General features: G+C 39.8%; 1 protein-coding gene across 1 annotated transcript in view; it reads left to right on the plus strand.

Annotated features, from left to right (window-relative positions):
• LOC145415432 (glutamate receptor ionotropic, kainate glr-3-like) overlaps positions 1-27,606 on the plus strand; it is a 348,498-nt gene that overhangs the window by 247,958 nt on the left and 72,934 nt on the right. The gene's annotated exons all lie outside the window — the stretch shown is intronic.

The following is a 27,606-nucleotide window of genomic DNA, read 5'->3' on the forward strand; positions in this document are numbered from 1 at the left end:
ACCCTATCCACTCATATGCTCATGATTCCACCCTTCACCTTTCCATTAGGTTCCTGCAACGTCCATCTCAGCAGTTACTTCAACAAACAATGGATGAGGCTATGGCACACCGAATGTCTGACTTGGCTCATATGTCTTATTGGGGTAAAAATAATCTTGTTGTTTTTAATGCATCAAAAACTCAGTTTTTTACATCATCATCATCCCAACACAATCTTCCACAGGAGTTCCCACTAATATTCAGTAACATGCAGCTTAATCCTGCATCATCCTTGAACATGCTTGGGGTTTCATTCACTCGGAACTTGTCTTGGAAAGATTTTATTGCATCTCTTGTATAATCTGCTTCCATGAGATTAAGTGTGCTAAATCGACTCTGTACCTTCTTTATCCCTGCACAGTTGATGACTTTATACACAGGTTTTCTTCACCCCTGTTTAGAGTACAACTCTCATGTGTGGGGAGGTTCCACACATACAGCTCTTCTCAATAGGGTGGAGTCAAGGGCTTTTCGTCTTATCAACTCTCCTCCTCTTACTGGCTCCCTTCAACCTCTGTCTCTTCACCGCACTGTTGCATCTTTATCTCTTTTCTATCGTTACTTCCATGGTCACTGCTCCTCTGAACGGTCTGCTTCCATCCCTCCACCTCTACGACGAGTGCATAGGACCCGTCTATCAACAAACTCTCATCCCTTTACTGTCCAAGTCTCTAATGCAAGAGTTAACCGTTACTCCCAGTCCTTCAATTATGCAACAGGTCAGCTCTAGAACTCTCCTTCTGTCTGTATTTCCTACTTCCTATGATCTCCAGTCTTTCAAACACAGTGTGTCCAGGCATCTCAAAATGAACGAATCTTGGATTTGGCTATCTTTTTTTTTTTTTTTTTTAAAGGTACGGTTTTTCAAGCTACTGGCCTTTGGTTCCTTCTTTTTTGCATAAAAAAACTACAGGGGTAAAGAAAATACGGAGGCGGCTTAGCACACCTAATCTCTTGGAAGCAGATTTTACAAGAGATGTAATATGATCTTTCCATGACAAGTCCTGAGTGAATGAAACCCCAAGCATGTTCAAGGATGATGCAGGATTGAGCTGGATGTTATTAATCATTAGTGGATACTCTTCCTGTGGAAGATTTTGTTGGATTGATGGGTGTAAACACTGAGCCTTTGATGCATTAAAAACAATATATATATATATATATATATATATATATATATATTTACTCTGTGGTACAGCGGTAAACTGTGCGTTTTCGTACGCTGAAGAGCGAGGGTTCGCGCTCGGCCAGGGTAATAAACTTGGGGAGCCACGTAATGCACTGGCGGACACAAGGGGTGCTGTGGCTGAACCAGTGTCGCATACTATAACGTGTGCTTGCACCCAGTTCACTTGCGCGGGCCGATTACACTTGGTTCACAGACGACTTACACATCCAAAGCCACTCCAGCACAACAATTACACTTACAAGCACTTGTCACCCTCCATACAATCTCTACCAGACAGCCTAAGCCACTTGGTAGAGATACATTGGCTGTATCGTCCCCACTTCGGTAGGGATAGACTGGTCCTGCAGTGGACACTCAAACGGCTGATAAGAGATTATATATATATATATATATATATATATATATATATATATATATATATATATATATATATATATATATATTTTATGCGAGGAAGAAGGAACCAAAGGCCATGAGCCCGCAGTAACAGTTCCCTCCAAGAAAAAAACAAAATACAATAGAGAGCCAAATTCAAGATCCGATCATTTTGAGATGCCTGGACACACTGCGTTTGAAAGACTGGAGATCATAGGCAGCAGGAAATACAGACAGAGGGAGACAGTTCCAGAGCTGACCTGTTGCATAAATGAAAGACTGGGAGTAACAGTTAGCTCTTGCATTAGAGTTGGACAGAAAAGGGATGAGAGTTTGCTGCCAGACGGGTGCTACGCGCCCGTCGTAGAGGTGGAGGAATGTAAGCAGACAGTTCAGAGGAGCAGTGACCATTAAAGTAGTGATAGAAAAGAGATAAAGATGCAACAGTGCGGCCAAGAGACAGAGGTTGAAGGGAGTCAGAAAGAGGAGGAGAGTTAATGAGACGAAAAGCCTTTCACTCCGCCCTATTGAGAAGAGCTGTATGTGGGGAGCCTCCCCACACATGAGAGTTGTACTCCACACAGGGGCGGATAAAACCCCTGTATAGAGTCAACAATTGTGCAGGGGTAAAGAAAGAGCGGAGTCGGCTTAGCACACCCAATCTCTTGGAAGCAGATTTTACAAGAGATGTAATATGATCTTTCCAAGATAAGTCCCGAGTAAATGAAACCCCAAGCATGTTCAAGGATGATGCAGGATTAATCTGAATATTATTAAACATTAGTGGGTATACCTGTGGAAGATTTTGTCGGGTTGATAGGTGTAAGAACTGAGTCTTAGATGCATTAAAGACAACCATATTATTTTTACCCCAGTCAGAGATACCATATATGTATATATATATATATATATATATATATATATATATATATATATATATATATATATATATATATATATATATATATATATATATATATATATATATATATATATATATATATATATATATATATAAATATATATATCCCATTGGATCCAAGGGGTGCTGGGCGGGGTATTGCACTGGGTGTGTACTAAGCATACCGCCCTCCCCCTATCGGCTTATAATCGCGAAGCTCATAGGTCCCTACCCGGGGGTTCCCTACTTTATAAAGACTTGAAAATTCCCAGTTCTGTCCAATATTCCGGACACCGGGCTCCAATGGGATATATATATATATATATATATATATATATATATATATATATATATATATACGGGGAGGCGGTGGCTCAACCGGTAGAGAGGTGGCGTGCGGTCCTAACGGACCCAGGTTCAAATCCCGGCTGGGGCAGGGAACAGTTTAAGGATTTGAATTTCATTAAATCAGGCTTTACTGATCTACCAGAAGACCCGCCGACATGTCGTAAAAATACCCCCGCTAATACCAATACACCAGTCCTGTATGAGACAGCTCTAGCATGTATGCAATATGGACGGTGGGTGTTAGCGCCGAAGTGGTGACATGTAGAGGTGTATGGTATGTAGGAGGACTGCTGGGCCTTGATAGCAGGCTGTGAAGCCTATGCCCAGAGTCGGACACATAAAATATATATATATATATATATATATATATATATATATATATATATATATATATATATATATAACTACAAATCTAGAGGAAAACCAACATCCTGAACAGGCAGGATTCCGAAGAGGGTACTCGACTACTGATCATCTACACACAATGAATCAAGTAACTGAGAAAACTACAGAATATAATCAGCTACTGTGCTTAGGTTTTGTTGTTTACGAATAGGCTTTCGACTCAGTGGAGCACATAGCAATTATAAATTCACTGCGAGAACAAGGAGTGAATGAGAACATTGTAAAACTGCTCGGAAACATATATAAAGAGGGAACTGCTACAATTAAAATACATAACGACTCAGAGAAAATTAAGACTGAGAAGGGCGTGCGTCATGGAGATACAGTTTCACCTTATGTATTTACTGCAGGCCTAGAAAGTATTTTCAGAAAGCTAGACTGGGAAAACAAAGGAGTGAATATAGATGGAGAAAAGCTAAACCATTTAAGATTTGCAGATGACATTGTCCTAATCTCAGAAACAGCAGAGACATTGCAAGAAATGTTAAATGACCTGAAGAAAGAAAGTCTCAAAGTAGGGCTAAAGATGAACCGGAGTAAAACTAAAGTAATGTTTAATCCTCAAACACCAAAGAGCGTCATCAGAATAAGTGGAGAAATTCTCGAAGAAGTCGAGGAATACAATTACCTGGGACAAAGACTAAAATTAACTAAAGATAATAACAGCGAAATAAAAAGACGCTTTACAATTGGATGGAAAGCTTTCGGTAAACATAGGGACATTTTGAAAAGTAGCTTGACAGTTTGTATGGAATGAAAAGTATATAACGAATGTATAATTCTACCTATGACGTATGGTTGTGAGACTTGGAACCTGACAAAATTGACGGAAAATAAACCAATTCGTTCTCAGAGAGCAATGGAAAGGTTAATGTTGGGAATATCTTTAAGAGACAGGAAAAGGTCAACTATGGTGAGAGAGCAGACTAAAGTCAAAGATATTATAGAAGTGATCAAAGAACAGAAATGGAGGTGGGCAGGCCATGTAGCATGATTATGGGATAATCGATCGAGCAAGAGGTTGAGTGACTGGACACCAAGAGATGGTAAGCGTAGCAGAAAAAGGCCAGACAGGAGGTGGAGGGATGAGATAGAGAAATTTGCAGGGAAAACGTGGCAAAGATTGGCTCAATCAAGGAATTCGTGGAGAAGGTTGGGGGAGGCCTTTGTTCAGCAGTGGACATATAATGGCTGATGATGATGATGATGATGATTATATATATATATATATATATATATATATATATATATATATATATATATATACATATGTGTGTGTGTGTATGCGATATATGTACGATGTATATGAGGTCTGTTCAGAAAGTGTTCGACCTTGGGCTCTAAAAACATATATAGCTAACCTGTTGAGCTAGGACACTAATCCTCCTCCGAGTAGGCCCTTTTTGACTTGACACATGTAGCCCATCATTTTTTCCACTGCCTGAAACATTTTTCATATAACCGCGATAATCTCATCTCTAGTGTCAAATCAGGAACCCTCCAGCGGAGTTTTGAGCCTCGGGAATAACCAAAAGTCGCATGAAGCCATGTCTGGTGAGAAGGAAGGCTGCCGCACCTACGAGATGTTCTGCTTGGCCCATAATTCCTGAATCAGCTGAGAAGAATAAGCAGGGGCGATGTCATGATGCATCTCCCAACTAGCCGCTTTCCAAGGGTCTGGTCTCTTCCACCATACTGCGCCATGATGACGACGGATAACGTTTAGGCAGTAATGTTAATTGACAGTCTGACCTTCTGGTGTGTATTCATGATGGAGAACACGACAATAGTTGCAAAAAAAAAAAAATGCATTTCACCTTGCTGCGGACCTGTCGTGCATTTTTTGGCCGAGGCTACCCTGCATGCTACCAGTGGCACGACTGTGCTTTGGTTTCTGGGTAGTACCAGTACACCAAAGTCTCATCTCCAGTGATAAGAGTCTTTATTAAGTCTGGATCGCGATTTGCACACTCCATCATGTCTTGCACAACGTTCATCCACAGAGCTTGTTGTTCAGGTGAAAGGAGCTTTGAAACGATCTTGACGGCAACTCTTTGTATGCCCAAAGCATCTGTTAAAATTTTGTGTGCTGATCCATCCCTGATATCCAGTTTCATTACCATTTTCTCTGACAGTCAATCGATTATTTCCTATAACCAAATCTCAGTCTTTCTTCACATTTTCAGCACTCCTGCTTGTCATGGCCTCCAAGGACGTGGATCATTGTCAACTGATATATGGCAAATTTTGAGCCTGTTGTGTCACTTCTTTATTTGCATTACCCCCATGGCTTCATTCGCAAAAACTTGCTGGATTTACCTGATAGTTTCAGCCTGGGGATCACCTAGTTTTTGGCAAAATTTGATGCAGTAAAACTGTTTGACTTTTTCGGTCATCATGACGAGCGCGGGAACGCGACCAGAAAAAGGTGCACGATCGTGGACACAGGCTGATTGACAGCCACCGAGTTATTCGTGTGGGCTGGCATTAGTCACACATGCGCACGAAGGTCCTGCACTGCACTACACAAAACGCCGCCCCTATCCTCCGGCTGGTTGGTGAGAAAATAAATGATGTTGGATACTTTCTGAACAGACCTCATATACCATATACAGTATATACTATATATATCTATATCTTTCTATTTATTTATCTATCTCTCTATCTATCTATCTGTCTATCATCTACACACACACACACACACACACACACACACACACACACATAAAAAGGAGGAAGATAGTAAAACCATGTCATGACAAGTATATAAACAAGATGATAAAGTTGATGTACTCAAATGTGGATGGAATGGTATCTAAATTACTAGAGATGAATGATTATGTCAGAGAAAATGAACCACAAATAATATGCCTAACTGAAACAAAATTAACACCAAGGATATCCAATGACATACTAAACTTAGAGGAATACAATATATGGAGAAGAGACAAATTTAAAAAAAGGAGGAGGAATTATAATATTAACTAAGAAAAATCTAAAAGTCAATGAAATAAAACTAGATATACCATCACAAGTAGAACTGATTGCAGTAGAGATCGACACATCTGAAGGGAAAGTAATTGTAGCCAATTTGTACATGCCACCCAGATCAAACACATGGGAAAGAGACGAATATGAGGACCTGGCAGAAAGTACAATTCAAGTTTCAGATCATTACTACATAAAATGGAAGAGAAATCGGAAAGAATTATACTAACTGGAGATTTTAATACAAATATAAATTAGAATACTCTAGATATAATTAGCCAAGAAAGCTGTTGGGACCAAAAGCTCCTGGATCTCGTACAAGAGTTTTTCCTAACGCAACATGTGAGGGAAACCACCAGAAAAAGAAGACTCGATGTACCTTCGGTGCTACATCTAATATTTACTCAGCAAGAAAATGATATTGACAGTTTAATATATCACCCTCCACTCGGCAAAAGCGATCATGCAGTACTAAATTACAACTTCAGGATAGCATATGACATAGTAAACAGCAATGAAAGTTAGAAAAAGAGCCTAAACTATAAAATGGGAAATTATCAAGACCGAAAGAAGTATTTCTTAGATGTTGATTGGGAAAATGAGCTTAGAGGACAAGATTTAAATGCTGTATATAAAAAATTCTGTGAATTTTATGAAATAGGAGTCCAGAAGTACATCCCACAGCACAAAGAAGCAGATAAGAAAATACAGAAATGGTTCAATACAGAATGTAAAAAATCAAAAGAAAGAAGAGATTTGTTGTGGAATAGATACAGAAGACACAATAGTGAAAGGGCGTATAATAATTACAAACAGGCAAGAATAAGGAGGGAAGCCCAAAAACAATTTGAGGAGGATATAATAAATAAAAGTAGTGATCAACCAAAGCTGTTTTACAGCTACAGCAGAAGCAAAACCAAAGTAAAAGATATAATACAATCCATTACGGACGAGGGAATCACTTATACGCAAGAGAAAGATATTTGTGAAGCACTAAATAAGAATTTCCAATTAGTTTTTACAAAAGAAAATTTTTTTGAAAGGGAGTATGTGGAACATGCATGTCCACACATACTACCAGATATACAAATAGCAGAAAAAGTAATACAGGAGAAGTTAAGTAAATTAGACAGAGGAAAAGCAAGTGGTCCTGATGAAATTTCCTGTTGGGTACTACGAGAATGTGCAAAGGAGTTAAGTAAACCATTATTTTTAATTTTCAAGAAATCCTTGAGTCAAGGTAAACTACCTGATATTTGGAAGAAAGCAAATATTGTCCCCTTATTCAAGAAAGGAAATAGACAAAATCCACTCAACTACCGACCAGTATCACTGACCAGTGTTGTAAGCAAGGTATTAGAAAAGCTTATCAGAAAAGCTTGGGTAAATCATCTAGAAGAACACAGTATGATAACAGAAAGACAGTTTGGTTTCAGAAAAGGAAAATCATGTGTTACTAATCTGTTGAGCTACTATGACAGAGTAACAAACACAATACAGGAAAGAGCAGGATGGGTGGACAGTATCTATTTAGATTTCAAGAAAGCTTTTGTCACAGTACCACACCAAAGACTTTTATGGAAACTGTACCATCAAGGAGGAATTCGAGGCAAACTGTTTTGTTGGATGCAAGATTTTCTCATAAAAAGAGAAATGAGAACAGTACTAAGAGGAAACTACTCATCATGGACAGAAGTGACTAGTGGAGTACCACAGGGTTCAGTGCTGAAACCAATCATGTTTTTAGTGTATATAAATGATATAAACAGTAACACTGGAAATGAGAGCTATCTGAATATGTTTTCAGATGATGCAAAAATACAAAGGAGAATTACTAACACAGACTCTTGTAAAGAGCTACAAGAAGAATTAAATAAACTTCATGAATGGAGTAATACATGGCAAATGGAATTCAATGTGGACAAGTGTCATGTAATCAAGTTTGGTAAAAGTGGAAATAGACCTGATTGGGATTATAAGTTAGGAAATAAAACCCTACACACATCAGAAAGAGAGAAGGACCTATGTGTGATTATCAATAACAAACTATCTCTGGCTGACCACATCAGCGAGAAGGTACGAAACATGTATACACTGCTTACAAATATGGGAATAGCATTCACATACATAAATGAAGACATGCTAAGAAGGATAATAACATCATTCATTAGACCAACCCTGGAATATGCATCAGTAGTCTGGAGTCCTCATTTCAAAAAACACATAGACAAGATAGAAAAAGTTCAAAGGGCCGCTACAAGATGGATACCAAGCTTAAGGGACCTAAGCTACGAAGAAAGACTAAATAAACTGAATCTACCTACAGTACAGGAGAGAAGGAAAAGAGGTGACATGATAATGCTATATAAGTGCATATCAGGGAAGGAGAAAATAGATATAAATGATTACTTAACATATAGAGAGGCATCAGCAAGAGGACACTGCAAAAAAACTGCATAAGAAGAGAGGTGATCAAGACGTAAGGAAATTCAGTTTCCCAAACAGAGCAATTGATCAATGGAATGCACTACCGAATGAAATAGTGTGTGCCAATACAATTCACAAATTTAAGGATATGTACGATAAATATGGTTTAGACACGGGACAGTACGAGCTTGACTCATTCCTGTAAAGTTACAATTAGGTAAGAACAATTAGGTAAGAAAACACACACACACACACACACACACACACACACACACACACACACACACACACATATATATATATATATATATATATATATATATATATATATATATATATATATATATATATATATAAGCTTAGCAGAAAAAGGCCAGACAGGAGGTAGAGGGATGAGATAGAGAAGTTTGCAGGGAAAACGTGGCAAAGATTGGCTCAATCAAGGAATTCGTGGAGAAGATTGGGGGAGGTCTTTGTTCAGCAGTGGACATGTATTGGACAGAATGCCATTGCTTCCTGGCGTGTTCCACCTTTGATGGTGTGGACTATTGGACCACCTATAGATATATAGGGTTCCACTGAATATACTGAATAAGGTAGCACAAAAATTACATCTCACAAGAAACTATGTGGCAGAAAGGTTAGATTATTTACTGCAATCCCCTCAATGAAACATGAATTCTACTGAAGACTGAACTGAGATTCAACTATGAAACCTCATACAATTCCATTCACTACTCATGCTTTCTATCATACTACCAGTCATATAAAAGTGTCCTAGCGAAATTAGACAAATCCATTAATGAGGATTACTCAAATCAGCCCACATCCCAACGGGCCAGCAGGAAGAAGGTCGGCCACCTGAAGGTGTAACCTGTCTCCCACAGATTATCATGTAAGAAAATAGACTATGAGTATCACAAGCGAATAAGCCATCACCCAGATACAAACATGAGAACAATTCTCACTTAAAATGAAGGTACACATCAATACCTGTAAAGTAACATGAGCACCAATCACAAGGAAATAGCACCTTAACAATACCATTTAGGTCTGATGTATCAAGTACGGTCAATGGTTCCTGATAAAAACTAAGCACTTCAGTCAACCGAGTATGTTTGTTTTTCATTATTACTACTATCACAACCCAACACACATCATGCACAAGTCCTATTTTACACCTTAGGGCTATGACCTTTTTTTTACAAATACTTTCAGTTCGATCATACATCCAAAGGTTGTCCTAATTTCTATAGTTCCTCGATCAGTCTTGCTGGAGGTTTCCTCACTCTTGGCTGAGATCCAGTTGCCCTTTCCAAACCCACGTCACCACATACTTGAACATTTTCCCGTGGTTTAGACAACCACACTTCAGTTCCATTGTATTTCTTTATTTTGTTAGCTACTCAGTACAACACCACATTGTCAAATATATTCAAAAGTTTATATGCAAAACCATCTCTAATGATCCAACACCCGAAATGGTCCAAGCGACATTCGTGGCCTTTCCTCTAACTTTCACTCTGTTGAGCACCACCTCTCCTTCTCTAAACCTCACCTTCTTTTCCTAACTGAGACTCAGCTGTCTGAGGCAACTGACAGCAAACCCTTTTCTGTATCCTCCTACTTTCTCTGTACTCATTTCAAAGCCAAAGATGGCTGTTGTGTATATATACGCAACAACTTATCTTGCTCTCGTGTTCCTGAACTCGATTCTTCTGAATTCTCTACACTCTGGCTTCGGCTTTCCTGTCATTTTCTGACTAAATATATCTGTGCTGTCTACTTATCTCCTAATTCTACTGACTATCAAAAATTCTTTGACTATCTTACTTCTACGATGGAACACATTCTATCCATTTCTCCTTTCTCTGAAATCTCCATTCTTGGAGATTTCAATGTTCACCACCACCTTTGGCTCTCCTCTCCTTTCTCTGATCCACCTGGTGAACAAGCCTACACCTTTTCTATCCTTAATGACCTAGAGCAGCTTGTACAGCACCCTACCCGTATCCCTGACTGCCTTGGAGAGAGCTCCAACATATTTGATTTCTTCCTTACGACTAATCCTTCTGCTCACACTCTCAATCTTTTCTCTCCATTGGGCTCCTCCGATCACAACGTTATCACCTTAACCTGTCCTATCACTCTAGTACGGCCTGCGGACCCTCCAAAAAAACATCATCTCTGGCACTTTGGAGCTGCGGATTGGGAGGCCCTCAGACAGTACTTCTTTGATTTTCCCTGGAATGATTATTGCTTCCATGGCCGGGAGCCATCTGGGTGTGCCTTGCGCATTACAGAGGTTATTCTCTCGGGCATAGAAGCATACATTCCTTTCTCATATCCTTTGACTAATGCACGAAAGCCTTGGTTTAATCACACTTGTTCTAATGCTGTCCGCAACAAGGAGAGGACCTATAAAAGGTACTGAAGCCAACCCACCCCTGAATCACATCTTTTATACATTTCTGCCCGGAATCATGCTAAGTCTGTCCTTCGCTCTGCTAAAAATTATTTCATCCATACAAAATGCTCTCAACTCTCTAACTCGAACTCTTCCTGCTCATTCTGGCACCTTGCCAAAAACCTTTCTAACAACTTTATCTCATCATCCTTCCCTCCTCTTTTCTACTTTGATGGCTCTGTAGCTATTTCTTCTACTGATAAAGCAGATCTCTTCACTCAGACTTTCTCCTCCAATTCCACCTTAGACGATTCCGGTGCTGTTCCTCCATCACTTCCCCCCCTCTGACTTCCTCATGGCTAACATTAAAATTTCTTCAGCTGATGTATTTTCTGCCATTGCTGGCCTCAGTACTAATAAGGCATATGGGCCTGATGGAATACCTCCTGTTGTTCTCAGGAACTGTGCTTCTGTGCTTACACCCTGCCTAGGCAAGCTCTTTCGCCTTTGTCTGTCAACTTGTTCCTTTTCTTCTTGCTGGAAGTTTGCTCTCATTCAGCCAGTCCCAAAGAAGGGTGACCATTCTCAACCCTCTAACTATCGTCCAATTTCTTCAACATCCTGTATCTCAAAAGTTTTTGAGTCTATTCTTAATAGAAAAATTTTAAAGCATCTTTCCTATCACAACCTTATTTCTGATCGTCAGTATGGGTTCCATCAGGGACGCTCCACAGGCGATCTTCTCACCTACCTTTCAGACTCCTGGTCATCCTCCTTTCGGGACTTTAGAGAAAGCTTTGTCATTGCACTTGACATCTCAAAGGCTTTCGATCGAGTCTGGCATAAATCTTTAATTTCCAAACTGCCCTCTTACGGTTTCTATCTTTCTATCTGTGCCTTCATCTCTAGCTTCCTTTCTGGTCGTTCTATAGCTGCTGTTGTAGACGGCTATCGTTCTTCTCCTAGATCTATTAACAGTGGTGTTCCTCAGGGCTCTGTCCTATCACCAACTCTCTTCCTTTTATTCATCAATGACCTTCTAAGCTGTACATCTAACCCTATCCACTCATATGCTGATGACTCCACCCTTCACCTTTCCATTCGATTCCCACAACGTCCATCTCAGCAGTTACTTCAACAGGCAAGGGATGAGGCTATGGCGCACCTAATGTTTGACTTGGCTCGTATCTCTGACTGGGGTAAAAATAATCTGGTTGTTTTTAATGCATCAAAGACTCAATTTTTGCACCTATCAACCCGACAAAATCTTCCACAGGTACGAAATATACCCACTTATGTTTAATAATACTCAACTTAATCCTGCATCATCGTTGAACATGCCTGGGGTTTCATTTGCTCGGGACTTGTCTTGGAAAGATCATATTACATCTCTTGTAAAATCTGCTTCCAAGCGATTGGGTGTGCAAGCCGACTCCGTTCGTTCTTTGCCCCTGCACAATTATTGACTCTATACAGGGGTTTTATCCGTCCCTGTAAGGAGTACAACTCTCATGTGTGGGGAGGCTCCCTACATACAGCTTTTCTCAATAGGATGGAATCAAAGGCTTTTCGTCTCATTAACTCTCCCCCTCTTACTGACTCCCTTCAACCTCTGTCTCTTCGCCGCAGTGCTGCATCTTTATCTCTTTTCTATCGCTACTTCAATGGTCACTGTTCCTCTGAACTGTCTGCATGCATTCCTCCACTTCTACGACGGGCGCGTAGCACCCGTCTAGCAGCAAACTCTCACCCCTTTTCTGTCCAACTTTCCAATGCAAGAGTTAACCGTTACTCCCAGTCCTTCAGTTATGCAACAGGTCAACTCTGGAACTGTCTCCCGTTGTCTGTATTTCCTGCTTCCTATGATCTCCAGTCTTTCAAACGCAGTGTGTCCAGGCATCTCGAAATGAATGGATCTTGAATTTGGCTCTCTCTTGTATTTTGTTTTTCTCTTGGAAGGAACAGTTTTGCAGGTTCATTGCCTTTGGTTCCTTCTTCCTCACATAAAAATAAAAAAGCCACTTTATTAAACTTCTGACTTGTATCTAACATGATTTTTTATTTTTCATCCACACTAAATCATCCTTTTCCACAACCGATTCTTAATTTTGCTCTGCCGGGTCTTTTTAGATTGCTGCTTTGAAGTTTCTTGAGTTCTGAATTGTCTCATGGGCTATTCTTAGTGCCCCCTCTCATCTGAGTTCTCAATCACTGGGAGAGTCCCACTAACTTGTCTTGGGGCTCTCCGAGAGAAAAACACAAAATTAGATGTATCTTTCAAAGTTGTGTGAACAGCATGGTTTAGAATTCTCTGGCACTCCCCAAAATATTTTGGCCATCTAAATCGATGACCTTTACACAGATTACTGTGCATACTTTTCCTTGCACAATGCATTCTCTCTAACACACTATTTCCTTGTGAGTGATAAGGCTCAGTGTAGCCAAGCTTGATGTGAGACTGTTTACAGAGACTTTTGAATTGCTCAGTTCCAATATCAAGCACTTACACTGTGGAAGTTCCAAAGTCACACAAACACTCCTTAAACTTTTAACAAACTTCTTCAGTGGTTTTGGTCCTTAGCACATAAAACATATCTGCTGTAATGATCTAGAATGATGTGGGCATAATGGTACACGTTTGTTTCCTGACACGTGTCTGTTAAGTGTACCCTAATAAGCTCAAGAGGTTTAGGGACTGGAGGGAGTTCTTGGCACTTCTGTTGGAAACCTTGAGTGCCCTTACGAATCTGGCAATAGCTACATTCTCTCTCTCTCTCTCTCTCTCTCTCTCTCTCTCTCTCTCTCTCTCTCTCTCTCTCTCTCTCTCTCACGCACACACACACACACACACACACAGAGCATGGCATCATTCTTAAGAGTTGGCCAGTAGAAGTAAGTATCCAATTAGTCAATGGTTTTCTTACCTCCCATATGTCCAGACTGCTTATCATATGCAAACTTTAAGGCTGCTTTTACCAAACACTTTGGCACAACTAAAACAAAGTGGAGACTATTGTCTTCTTTCACAGAGAGAGAGAGGTAAATCAGATCCTCATGTAATGTAAAGTGATTTAAACTGGCTTTAGCATAACGCTTCCTGGGAGCTGCTCCACCCTTTAAGTAAGTGATAAGATCATGCCACCTGGACTCCTTCCTTTGCGCCTCCTCAAACTCCTCCCTGGTTAAACGAAGCCATACATCGGGCTGACTGTGAACTATTTCCCAAACTGGTCTACTGAGCTGATAGGCAACTACATTTAAGCGGCCTTTCTTATAATTCAGATCAAAGGTACAGTTTCCCACGTCAGCTGTCCACCTGTTCATTCTGGGGGACTTAGTTTTCGTACGGAAAACGGAAAGTAGAGGCTGGTGATCTGTCATTAATGTAAAGTATGTTTCCCGAAAATAATGATGGCATTTCCTGCATGATAGCACAATGGCTAATGTCTTTTTGTCTGTGGCACTGTACCTATTGTCAGCTGGTTTTAGTTTCTTGGAGAAATATCCTATGCCTCCAAGGCTGTCATCATCATGCTATTGCATTAACCCTGCACGAACATCCATTGTGCTCGCATCGGTATGCAGAACAAAAGGTTTTCCAAAATAAGCCTTCACTAGAGTAGGTGCCTGGATCAAAGCTTGTTTCAGGTCTTCAAAAGCTCCCTGACATTTTGAATCCATGAAAATATCTTATCCTTCTGCAACAAGTGCATCAAGGGGTATTCCATCGTTGCAATATGCTTCCTGTAAAATCCACACATACCCAAGAATCTCTTCACCTCCTTTACACTCATGGGGGGTTCATATGAAGAACTGCCTAAACATTTTCTGGATCGGGGATGCACCTTTCCTGAGACAGCATGTGGCCCAGAAACTTTACACGTCTTTGACCAAGCTGGCATTTTATTACAGTGAGTGTCATTCCTGTTTGTCGTAAATGGTGACAGAGCTAATCTAGGCATTATACTCATTCTTCAAAAGAAGGAACCCACAAAATGTCATCGTCTACGGTATGTAGTTCTTCAACCGGCCTTCCCTCAACAATAGGGTTCGCAAGTTTATCATTACTCTAGAAAATATAGCAGAACTGCAATTCAACCAAAGAGACAAGTGCTTAAAGCTGTACAGAGTAATGTCATCCGTAAAAATAGTTAAGTCCCTGCAGGCTTCGTCTAAGACAACCTGGTAATGGACGTCGTGCAGGTCTAATGACGCACAATATTTCTGGCCATCTTCACTTTCTACCATCTCTTCCAGTCTGGGAGGTGGGGATAGGTCAGCTTCTAGTTTTGTGTTCACTTGTGTGTAATCCAGGCACATCCTCTTTGATCCGTTTACTGAATAGTACAATTAGGCTTAACCAGGTTCCCGAGGAAGGCTCTAATATTTCCCTATCTACCATTTCATCAAAAATGTTGTTAATAATTTCCTTAGCTTTCCCTGGGTAGCAATACACTGGGGTTCTCATTGGGGAGTTGTGCCTAACTGCTGTCTTGGATGCAGGCCCCTTGATTTTTCCCAATTCTTTCCAGTCAGCAATAAACAACTGATGGTGTTGTTTCAACAGTGTTTTAAGTTGGAATTGCCGCTCTCATGTCGGGTGGTCGCACTTCTTTGTTTTAAGCAGCTCCTCAAATTTCTCCTCCCTACTGGCTGTAGTAGCAACACGATAAGTATTAGGGACGATATCATTTGAAACTTTAGGTGCCAAACAAGACTGCCCAGTTTTTTCTGTCATTCTCCTCTGGGATCCATTAAGTTGCTATAATGGTCACAGCTTTAAGTTATGTCTTCCTGGCACAGACTAATAAAAGGCAAGAGAATTTTCCCCTTAATGGAGACAGTAGTACACAACGGTGAATTTGCTAAACTCAACGATGTATGGGGAGAAATTTCCAAGACTGTGTTGGGTTCTTCACTCACTTGGACAGGCAACACACACGCTTGCAAAATTCTAACAAGTTCTTCCTGTAGACAAAGCTACTCATCTGGCTGCCTAACTGGGCTGGTCAATCTCGCTTTATGTGTGCTTTGCTTGTAGAGTGAATGGTAAAGGTGTCTAAACTGGTAAATGAACTCATATCGCTTAAAGTTCTGCCGTTGATGATCCCACTCTGAAGGAGCTTTGGCCAGCAAGTCTACCCCTAACAATAAATCAGTCTCAAGAAAGTGATCAGGGACTACGAATGTTAGGTGTCGAACAGACTTTGTGCTACCAATCAGAATAGCTGAGTACACTGACCCTAGTGCAGGAAGTGGTCATTAATATCCCTGTCACAGGAAGATTTTTTTTTTTTTTTATTCGGGGACATCCCTAATCCAAGCTGGCTTACAAATTTCGTCAAAGCAAGGGCTACTTAAATTCCCCTATCTACCAATGAAGAACTCGAGCTTTGGTTCACTGTCAGTGACATGGTGGGGCATCTTATTCTAATCATACCTGGTAATTTCGACTGTCTGGACTGTCGCCCCAGGCAGTCAACATTTCCCCTCCTACGACCTACTCTTAAGCAGTCAGAACAGAAATTCTTAGCAGATTTAAATGGACACGTTGCTGGCACATGATCAGTCTTCTTACGGTAACCACAATAAGTTCTTTTTGGAGAAAGGTTAAATGTTTTCATCTGTTGAGTTAGGTTGTCAATTGGTCATTCAATTTCATCATGCTTATTTGTGCTTGGTGGCTTTGTCTCAGCTCATACTCACTCGTTTGATGTCCCTATTAGTTGTTAACACAAGCCTCCTCTCATCCTCAACCCATTTAAGAAATTATTTAAGGAGACTGTGTCAAAGAAATCACTCAGTTTACAATGGGCAGTCTCAGGAAGTCCCTGGAATAATTTCTTTTTAGTTAATATTTCTGCATCAGGAATGGATTCTTTTGAGAATTTGGTCTCTATAGCTCCCATTTTACAGTTTAATCTGTTCATAATTGTTCTGAAAGTTTCCTCTACATCTTACGTAATTTCTTCAATAATTTGTCAAGCTCCTGTAATATTAGGAGTACTATAAAACATAGCAGTCAACACTGTCTTGAAATCACTCCATGTATGAGGTCTGTACAGAAAGTATCCGATCTAAGGCTGTAAAAAAATTAATAGCTAACCTGTTGAGCCAAGACTCTAATCCCCCTCAAAACATGCCCTTATGACTTGGCACACCCAGCCCAACGTTCCATACACTACATAAAACATTTTTCGAAGTCGATTTTCGGTATCCCCTGCAGGTGCTTCGTCGTATTCGTCATGATCTCTTCTCTTGGATAAACGTTGCTAAAGACTTGGAGTGTGTAAATCGAGATCCAGACTTTCTGAAGACTGTTATCACTGGAGATGAGACTTGGGTGTGTGGGTACAACCCAAAAACCAAAGCACAGTCGTCCCAGTGGAAGGATGCAGGGTCACCTTGGCCAAAACAAGCACGACAGGTCCGCAGCAAGGCGAAATGCATGTTGACAAATTTTGTTCGACTACTGTGGTGTTGTGCATCACGAATATGCACCAGAAAGTCAGACTGTCAACAAACATTGCAACCTCTACGTTATCCAACGTTTTTTGTGACGCGGGTCGGCAGAAGAGACCAGACCTTTGGAAAGTGGCAAGTTGGAAGCAGCACCATGACACCATTCTTCTCAAGTGATTCAAGAATTTTTGGCCAAGCACAAAATCCTGCAGGCCCAGAAGATTCCCTATTCACCACATATGGGTCTGCGCAAGTTGTGCGTGTTCCTCAAGCTCAAAACTCCGCTGAAGGGTCCCCAATTTGAGACGAGAGAAGAGATCATGCTGAATGAAATGAAGCACCCGCAGGAGGTACCGTAAACCAACTTTGAAAAATATTCCAGGCTGTGGAAAGAGCACTGGGCTACGTGTGTCAAGTCAGAAGGGCCCTACTTTGAGAGGGATTAGTGACTAAGCTCAAGAGATCAGGTATTTATTGTTTTTTAGAGACCAAGATCGGATACTTTCAGAACAGACTTCATAGAGATTTTTCCTTTTAACGAGGTTATAAATCAGGGTATGGAACGGTTTCTCAAGTCGAGTTTGAGCACCGTGGAACCTGTCTTCATCAGATGTCACACATGATTCATCATGTGCGTACAACTCTGCCAGGGAACTTTGAGCTTCGATTCCAACTAAATCAGTTGGATTTACCATGGCAATATCACGAGGTCTAATAATGGGTTGTTTGGACAAGGAAGTACTGTTCCTGGGTGCAGGGATTGATATGGGGCAGAGGGAGTTGATGTAACTGATGGAAGGAATGGATTATAATTAGGTGTTTGGTTAGGCTCAGGGATTTAAGGTGCGTGTTCTGTGATGCACTTTTTAATTTTGATACTTCATCCTTCAGTGTTTTAATCAAGGTTTGGTGCTCACTTTCAATCTGCATCACATTTATCATGAAAGCATGTTGTGCATCAGCCGTAATAGCTTGAAGGTCATTCTCTGCTACCCTGAACTGAGTGTCATACACTCCGTCTGCTATGTTGATTTAAATAAGCAAACAACAGTTTCACCGATGAAACATATGGGAAACAAAAGTCTACAGGGTAGCTGGCAGCTCAATAGGAATATACCAAATGGCTGCTGGTTAAGCACTCTAGAGTTCATGGGGAATCTTTAAGTCTTGAAAAAGGAAAATTTACAAAAACTGTATCAAATGTTCTTAAATCATCCCATTAAGCTGCCACCAGAATGCACTGGCCAAAACAACCAGGTTCACTTATGAGCAGCCCATTTATATAAGTTACAAATATGTGAAAGTCATGGGACTTGTTGATACATTTTAGACAGGACTAATAAATAGATATAATATAAAGAAGTGTCCACACAGTGACTTGGTAAAGAGTTCAGATATCATACGTGGTAGCACTAACCCTTCAATGTAGTACAGGACACAAAATTCTTGACCCTGCAGAGGGTTTTCCATTGTCTTTTCTGGGAAAGAGAGTATTTTCCTGATGGGTATCAACGAAACGCATTACTGTAGGTGGCCGTTCTTAATCAATTCAACTGTAGCTTCACACATATTAATGACACCAGGGAGACTGGGCTTGTCCCAGTTCAGGGCAAGGCTAGGCAAACACTTGAAAAAGAGACAGTGGCCATACTGGACCCAGTCTCAAAAGTAGAATACTATGCCAGAATTTGGTTGAAGTTCACTACGAGGCTTACACCTCTGAAAGTGGTGAAACTTTCAGGTAGTTTCAAACTAATTACTAAAGTGAAATTACACGTAAAAGTGAAAAACAAAAATTTTCAAATGAATATTTCAAGAAATTAAGATAATTCAGCTGCCTTCTGACCTCTCTAACCTCTACTGTTTAGATTGATACTGCTCACGATAAGAACGACTCACCCTTATTTCATAATTACAAAACAATTTTCAGCATTAGATTGGTGTCAGACTGTACAATTTTACTCTACGGTGTCAGGATGCTGACAGGCCTGTTCTGTATCTCTTCCAATATCTTACGATTTTCAGGTAGACTTCACCGTCAAGACACTGCTAATAGAGGTCTAATACCATCAAAATGCCTTTTTTAGGGGTTTAAAAGTCGATGTACAAATTTATAATGGTCCTAGGGGAAGAGAAATCTCCAGGCTGAAGGATGTGGTGTAGCTTCTCAGAGAGGCCACAACAGAGCGAGTCTTTGTCCCCTCAGGGAGGTGTGCTTGCCTCCATTCAAGGGACCCTTATAATAAAACTTTAAAACTGTTTATTATATTTTCTTTTCGGAATTTGGATAAATCTATCTATCTATCTATTGCCAGACGCCTCAATCCCGTTCGGGGTGGCCACAAACAAATCACCTCCACGTCTCCCTGTCCCCCACCATTTCACTGCCCTGCTCCCAACTCACACCCCCCCTCTCTCATATACCTCTCCACCCCATCCCTCCATCTCATCCTCGGCCTCCCCCTCCCTCTCCCCCCCTCCACCTCACTCACATACACTCTTTTCGTCAGTCTTTCACCCTCCATCCTCTCCACATGGCCAAACCACCTCAGTGTATTCCTCCTAACGCTTCCTATCACATCACATCCACACCACAATGCTTCTTTATATCCTCATTTGTCAGCCAACCTCTCCATGTGACTCCACAGGCCCCTCTTAAATAACTCATTTTCACTGCTCTCACTCTTGACGTATGTCCTTCCAACAACGTTCAAGCATGTTGGTGTTATAATCAAGCACACACTCAGGTTTCCAGATGTGGAGCCTCCTCTCGCTGCGGTAAATATCACAAAATATTTAGGGATGCATTGGTAATATATTAGTTTCAAGTGTCATCGTTCAACAGAATATATATATATATATATATATATATATATATATATATATATATATATATATATATATATATATATATATATATATATATATACTGAATCATTGTAAAGAATACATAACATCAAGGAAAAGATCTATACAATAATGGGATATTATGGTGTGAGGCTGGCGGCACAGGGTACTCCTGGTCAATATCAAGCGACTGCGCCAATAGGGACTATTGCAAACACAGTTCATGCTTGTTAGTGGAGAAGTGCAGGTTCGGCCTTGTGCTTCGCCAATATCCGTGGTCTTAGTACCAATTTGAATTCAGTTAATTTTTTTCTTCCTTCGGTATCCCGTCTAGCCCTGTTCCTCACAGAATCCCAAATCTCTCCCTCTACTGAAATATCCCATTTTGTTTGTTTTTCTGGTTACCATCTCCTCACAAAATTCTGTAAGAAGGGTGGCGCCTGTTGTTATATCAAATCTGAATTAGCAGTCGACACTGTTTTGAACTTCACTTCAACTAATTTTGATTATTCACTGTACAAACTAAATTATCTAATCTTATATTTATTTTTGTAGGCTATCGCTCCCCAATGCTTCCTCAGAACCCAGTGTATTTGACTCCATATCCACACAGTTGACTAACCTTAACCTTGTCCTTAGCACTGAAATTACCGTTTTGGGCAATTTAACGTACAATACATAATGTAGAATGGTTATTACATGCTGCCAGGAATGACGATACTGGTCTAGAATGCGAGCTGTTTGAAGAAACGTTTAATCTCACATAGTTAGTAAAATAACCAACCAGAATACCAGATAACCTTGACCATAATGCCAATCTCTTGGATCTATTCCTGACAAATTATCCAGATCAGTACAGGATAGAAGTACTGTCACCACTTGGATCCCCTGACTGCAGTCTCAGCAAAGCCTCATTAGTCGGCTCCCCCAAACCTCCCTATTCTGAACCTGTCAGGGTGACCCAGTGACACTTTGATAGGGCAGACTGGGATGGAATCAGAAATGATCTTGCTAACATTCCATCATAGTCTTCCTTCTCTAATTACATCAGTTCTACCCAGTTCCACATTAATTAATTAATAAAAGCCGGTATGGAATTGTTCATACCAAGTCAGCAGTTCACTAAACAATCGGACTCCCCCAAATGGTTTGACAGCAGTTGTGCTAGAGCATCGGTCCAAAGGTCACTGGCATATAACATTTATTTAAAATAAAAATATCTGAATCTCCCACTCAATTAAAAATTGCTACAAACCGTGCAAAAGCTGTAACAAATCTCGGTAAATCAAAATTTCTTCACAACCAAGATTCCAAACTACTAAACACTCCTAATGACAGTAGAATATTTTGGTCTACTCTCTTTGTTCTTTCAGTAATAACTTAAACAAGTCATCGTCCATTCCCCACATTAAAACCTTCAAATGGTAACATTACAAATGTCTCACGTGGTAAAGCAAATGTTCGTGCCAGTACAGTTGCCAGAAATTCTGTTAGAGGAAGTCAGCCAGAACGTCCCAGTACTAGAACTTGACTTTCCCAAAATTGCCCCACTTAAAATACAAACTAAATACTTAACGTTCATCCTAGATAGTTTACCAAACAACAAAGCTTCAGGCCCAGATGGAATTCCTCTAATAGTTTTTAATAACTTGCTTCTATTCCAATTAAATTATTCAGACTATACATGAGCACTTCTTCATTCCATAATTCTTGGAAAGAAGCCAATATCCATCCAAGTCTGAAGAAAGGAAGTTCCTCCTACCCCTCTGATTACAGACCCATAACTATCACGTCTTCTTTTGGCGAAGTATATGAAATTGTAATGAATAAGCACATAGTTATACATCTTGAATCCAACATCTTAATTAGTGATAGACAGTATTGTTTTCGTAACGAAAGACCCACGGTTGAAATACTCAATATCCTGACTCATTGCATCAGTCAGTCAATTGACCAACGTGGAGTAACTCATGCAGTATCCCTTGATATTTCTAAATGCTTTTGACAGGCAGTGACACCTTTCCTTGCTATCCATATTACCTTGGAATGGACTAACGTCTTTTCTTCCTCTGATTTCCTCACATCTTAGCGACAGAAACATAAAAGTTGATGATGTATATTCCGATTTCCACCCAATTATCACGGCGTGTAACAAGGATCAGTTCTGGCTTCATTTCTATTTCTAATCCATATTAATGACCTGTTATCTATCATCCATAATCTCATCTATTCTTATGCAGATGACTCAACATTTCACAGTTCATTCACACTTAAACATCCATTCACAAAGTTTAATCATTCTAATTCACAACTCGGTAGAGCCACCTCCATAAATTAAGACTTATCTTGGATCACTGAAAGGGAACAGAATAACCTGTCCTCATGTAATGCTTGTAAAACCAAATACATACAGTTTACTAATTGACAGATATTGCCAGATTCCTATAATACCTTCAATGCCATTAATATTCCCATCTCCAAAAGTATTGAAATTCTCGGTGTTTCACTTATCAATGACCTCACTTGGACCTACGTCAGATCGCTTGCTAGAACCGCCTCACTGAAACTTGGATTATTGTAAAGAGTTTGTAGCTTCATCACTGACGAGCAGTTAGCTGTTGTTAATAAGAGTCATTTGCGCTCTCAGCTGGAATATTGCTCACCCCTGTGAAATGGTTGCGGAGAGGTTGCACTAAAACAATAAGAGAGAAGAAAAAAAAAGTGTTAGGACTATTAATAACCCTAATACTCGTATTACAGATAAACTACGTTCCCTATCGGTAAGAAGGAATGTTGCCTCCCTTGCACTATTTTACAAATACTTTTCTGGCAAATGGTCTGTCGAAGTTGCATCCATTTTGCATCCATTTTCCCTGTGTAGAGTATAACTCTCATTTGTGGGGAGGCTCCCCACATACAGCTCTTCTCAACAGGGTGGAGTCAAAGGCTTTTCGTTTCATTAACTCTCCTCGTCTTACTGGCTCCCTTCAACATTTGTCTCTTCGCTGCACTGTTGCCTCTTTATCTCTTTTCTATCGCTACTTCCAAGGTCACTGCTCCTCTGAACTGTCTGCTTGGATCCTTCCACCTCTACGACGGGCGCGTAGCACCCGTCTAGTAACAAACTCTCATCCTTTTTCTGTCCAACTCTAATGCAAGAGTTAACCGTTGCTCCCAGTCCTTTAATTATGCAACAGGTCAGCTCTGGAACTGTCTCCCTCTGTCTGTATTTCCTACTTCCTATGATCTCCAGTCTTTCAAACGCAGTGTGTCCAGTCATCTCGAAATGAACAAATCTTGAATTTAGCTCACTTTTGTATCTTTTTTTTTTTCTCGGAAGGAATTGTTTGCGGGCTCCTAGCCTTTGGTTCCTTCTTATTCGCATTAAAAAAAAAAAATCAACTTACAGCTGTTCAAGTCCAATTGTTACAGATTTTTATGAATGGAGGATACCAGTAATCTGGTGTATGGATTATTTTGTTTTTATTCATTTGTTTTTCCTTCCACTGTTCTGTTATTTAAAAAAAAAAAAAAAGTAAAAATATTATAAGCACTTATTTTCAACCTACACAGCTCACGGCCCCACGACTGTTCATGGTACCACTAATACTGGTCGACATAATTTAAAAAGTGTTATGGTTCTCGTATATTTTTAGGTGATTGTAAGCAACATGAGCCTGTAAATTTCGAATATGATATCCAGTTTTCGCCACCACGTCCAGTTTTCGAGAACCATTATACTCGTACCATTGGAAAATCTGCTCGTATGTTGGAAAATCCGATTCGACTCCAATCATGGAAATAGATATACCTTGTGAAGTTGCATTCTGCTGGTAATTGTGGCGGTTATATCAGTTTCAATTAAGTACCTGAATCACAAGATATTTAGCAACTCAAAGTGAATCAGCTACAGCCGAAAGTCGGGTAAAATTTCCCCACCATCAAGCAGATTTTTTTTTTTTTTAACTAATGTATGCAATGTTTTTTTTTTTTTTTTTTTTTTTGCTATTATTCCATTTCAGCTTCTCTTTATTGTTACAGTGCCTTAATCTGTGTTGGCAAGCAATGAAGCACCGTAACTGTATGAATGAATCAGACTCGTTTTGCTATATCTGCGGGTTCTTTACAGCTGAAAGCCTGAAGAGACCAATTACAAGGAATGTTAAAAGTGCTTACAAACATTACTTCAAATGTCCTGATGGTAATCAAGATTAGAAGTGGGCACCCCATATTGCATGTAAGCTCTGTGTAAACCACATGAAACGGTCATCAGGTATGCCTTTCGCTGTACCAGTGGTTTGGTGAGAACCAAATGATCACTGTCCTGACTGCTGTTTTTGCCTTACTAACACCAAAGGGTATTCAGTGAAAACTCGGTCCAAGATCAGGTATCCTTACGTACCTTCTCTAAGGCAAGCACCCCATGGCCCTGAGCTTCCAGTTACGGATCCTCCATTAACCCTAGATAGGTAATGTGGGGTCTCAGAAACCCCAGTCCCTGAAATTTGATTTTTAAAAATATGAGCATAAGGTCTACAGATCTGTCGGTCTCATTACCTTCCTGCCTAGTGATGCTTTTCATGGGGATGATGGGGTCATAGCTGTACCTGGCCCTGATTTTGCTCTATAGAGCCATTGGGGTATGTTAGACCCCAGATTACCTATAATGTAACCTCAGTTGAGCCCTCTTGTGATTTTTTTATTTCAGTTTGCTGTCTTTCTCCTTTTGTATACAGAAGGTCCCAACATCGGTCTACTGCAGACCACCCAAGGAATCATGATATTACTTTTCAATTTTTCAAGATTTAACTTTAAAATTAGTATACCTAAAATTTAATCATTTTTGTATAAACTTTTAAAAAATATATATTTTTCAATTAAACTTTATTTTTTCTGACCCTATTTAAAGATAAGGGGTTGAATTATTTGTGTATTGAAGCATTTTGAAGTATCTCAAACAGAAGTTTTTTTTTTTTTTTCCGTGGGGTCCGTCAGACCCCACGTTACCTAATATAGTAACAAAATCAAGATTACCTACCACAAGTGAATCAGAATCTAGTGAGGAGGAATGTTGCATGGATGCCGACTTTCAAGAAGATTTAGAGAGCAAGGAGCCACACCTCATCAGTCAGGTAGAGGTGCATGGTTTTATAAGAGACCTTAACTCCTCCAAAGAGAAAAATGATTTCCTTTGATCTCGACTCAAATAATGGAACATGCTACAACATGGAGTTTGTACCACCACCTTCCATTATAGACATGAAAAGCTCTCATTGTACTTCAAGATGGATGACATGCTTTGTCACTGTTATGATGTATCGTTAATGCAGCACCTTTGTAAGTCTCGTCCTTCTCAAAGAGGAAAATGGCGACTGTTCATAGATTCTACGAAGAAAGCAGTGAAGGCAGTCCGTCTCCCTAGTGGAAAAGAGCTTCCTTCTGTTCCAATTGTGCATGCCCATAGAGTGAATGAAAGTTATGAACCTATGAGTACTCTGTTGACAGCTACTAGCTACAAAACGCATCAATGGAGCATCTGTGGGGACCTGAAAGTGATCTGCTTGCATCTAGGACTTAAGCAAGGTTACACAAAGCACATGTGTTTTCTCTATTCATGGGACAACAGAGCAGACGCTAAGCATTACGCACAAAAGGAATTCCAACTGTGACGGAAAGCTATGACTGGAAGGTTCAACTGTCTTAACAAACCTCTTGTTGACCCTGAGAAGGTATTCGTGCCTCCACTCCATTTGAAACTTTAATGAAGAACTTTGTGAAGGCCATGGATCAAGATGGTGCTGGCTTCCACTGCTTGCTAACGAAGTACCAAGGCACTGTATCTGAGGCCAAAGTAAAGGCGGGTTTTTTTTCAGTAGGCCCTCAAATTCTACTTATACTCAACGATTAGGATTTTATAAAGAGCTTATCTGAGCTGGAAACGGCTGCCTGGGAGAGCTTCATGGTTCTTACCAAGAATTACCTGGGAAATTTTCGAACATCTAATTATGAGGAGCTTGTGGACAAGATGTTGAAGAGTTACTGTGCACTCGGTGATCGAATGTCGCTCGACAAATTTCTTCCATTCTCATTTGGACTTCTTTCTATTTATTCTTGGCAGTGTCAGTGATGAACGTGGCGAAAAGTTTCAAAACGAAATTGTCATAATAGAGAGTCGATATCATGGCCGATTCAATCCAGACATGATGAACGACTATTGTTGGACTCTATAGCGTGGGCGTAATTGCTCCAACAAACGTAAAATGCAAAAATACTTCTAATGTGCAAAGGTCATGTAATAATATTTTGTGTATATATATATATATATATATATATATATATATATATATATATATATATATATATAACGGTTTGTGCCTAGTATGTTATATAAATTAAAGACTAAGTATTTTACTTATGTAACAATATATAGACTTACTCAACTTATTTGACGAATTTGCATGTTTCATGGAATTTTCTCTCACTTATGATGTAGTACGTCAAGGTTATGTGATTGCCAAATTTTAAGGTCAGTTTAGAAATTGGGGGTAACAAATTAGAAACAGGTGAGAATAAGTCAGAACCATTTTGGCTGTTGACCAGTGTAATCCCAGTCTTTCCCTGAAGCGTCGTTGGATATGTATTTTAATTTATATGGGAAACAACCATGATTTATATATATACAATAATGATTTTTTGTGCTAGAGGTGGGTCAGTTTGTTTTTAACTTCGCAGATAATAGTGTCAGAAAAATATTCCTTGAGTAGTCTCGTAAGCCTATTAAGTTACTACTTCCTGTCTCATAAGAAACGGTATGCTCCATGAGAGTTTACATCATGCTGCTATGGGTCATTTTGTTATCTTGGACTGTATATTTTTAAAATATTTCATGATTTTTACCCTTTTAATCGTAGGGCTTATTATTATGGATACTTTTTTTTTCCCACGTGGTTGTTAGGAATCCAAACCAGACTGTGGAGAGCTACACGGTTTGCTCCGCTTCTCTTCTTTCATCCAAATTCCCTTTCAACTTGGTGCGTTTCCATTATTGCTTCAACTATTTGCTTCCGTCTTTGCACAGTATTATTCCTTGGACCAATAGCCTTTTCACTTTTGAATTATATAGGCCTTTTAAGGGATTCATGTGGTCAAATGCCTGACCATGTAAACAAGTAAATTTTGAGAGCCTCTGTTCTGTATATTCATTAATCATCATAACA

This window comes from Coenobita brevimanus, chromosome 102, assembly GCF_032717465.1.
Source record: "Coenobita brevimanus isolate Jiangsu-jjx chromosome 102, ASM3271746v2, whole genome shotgun sequence".
In the NCBI taxonomy this organism is placed as follows: Eukaryota; Metazoa; Arthropoda; class Malacostraca; order Decapoda; family Coenobitidae; genus Coenobita; species Coenobita brevimanus.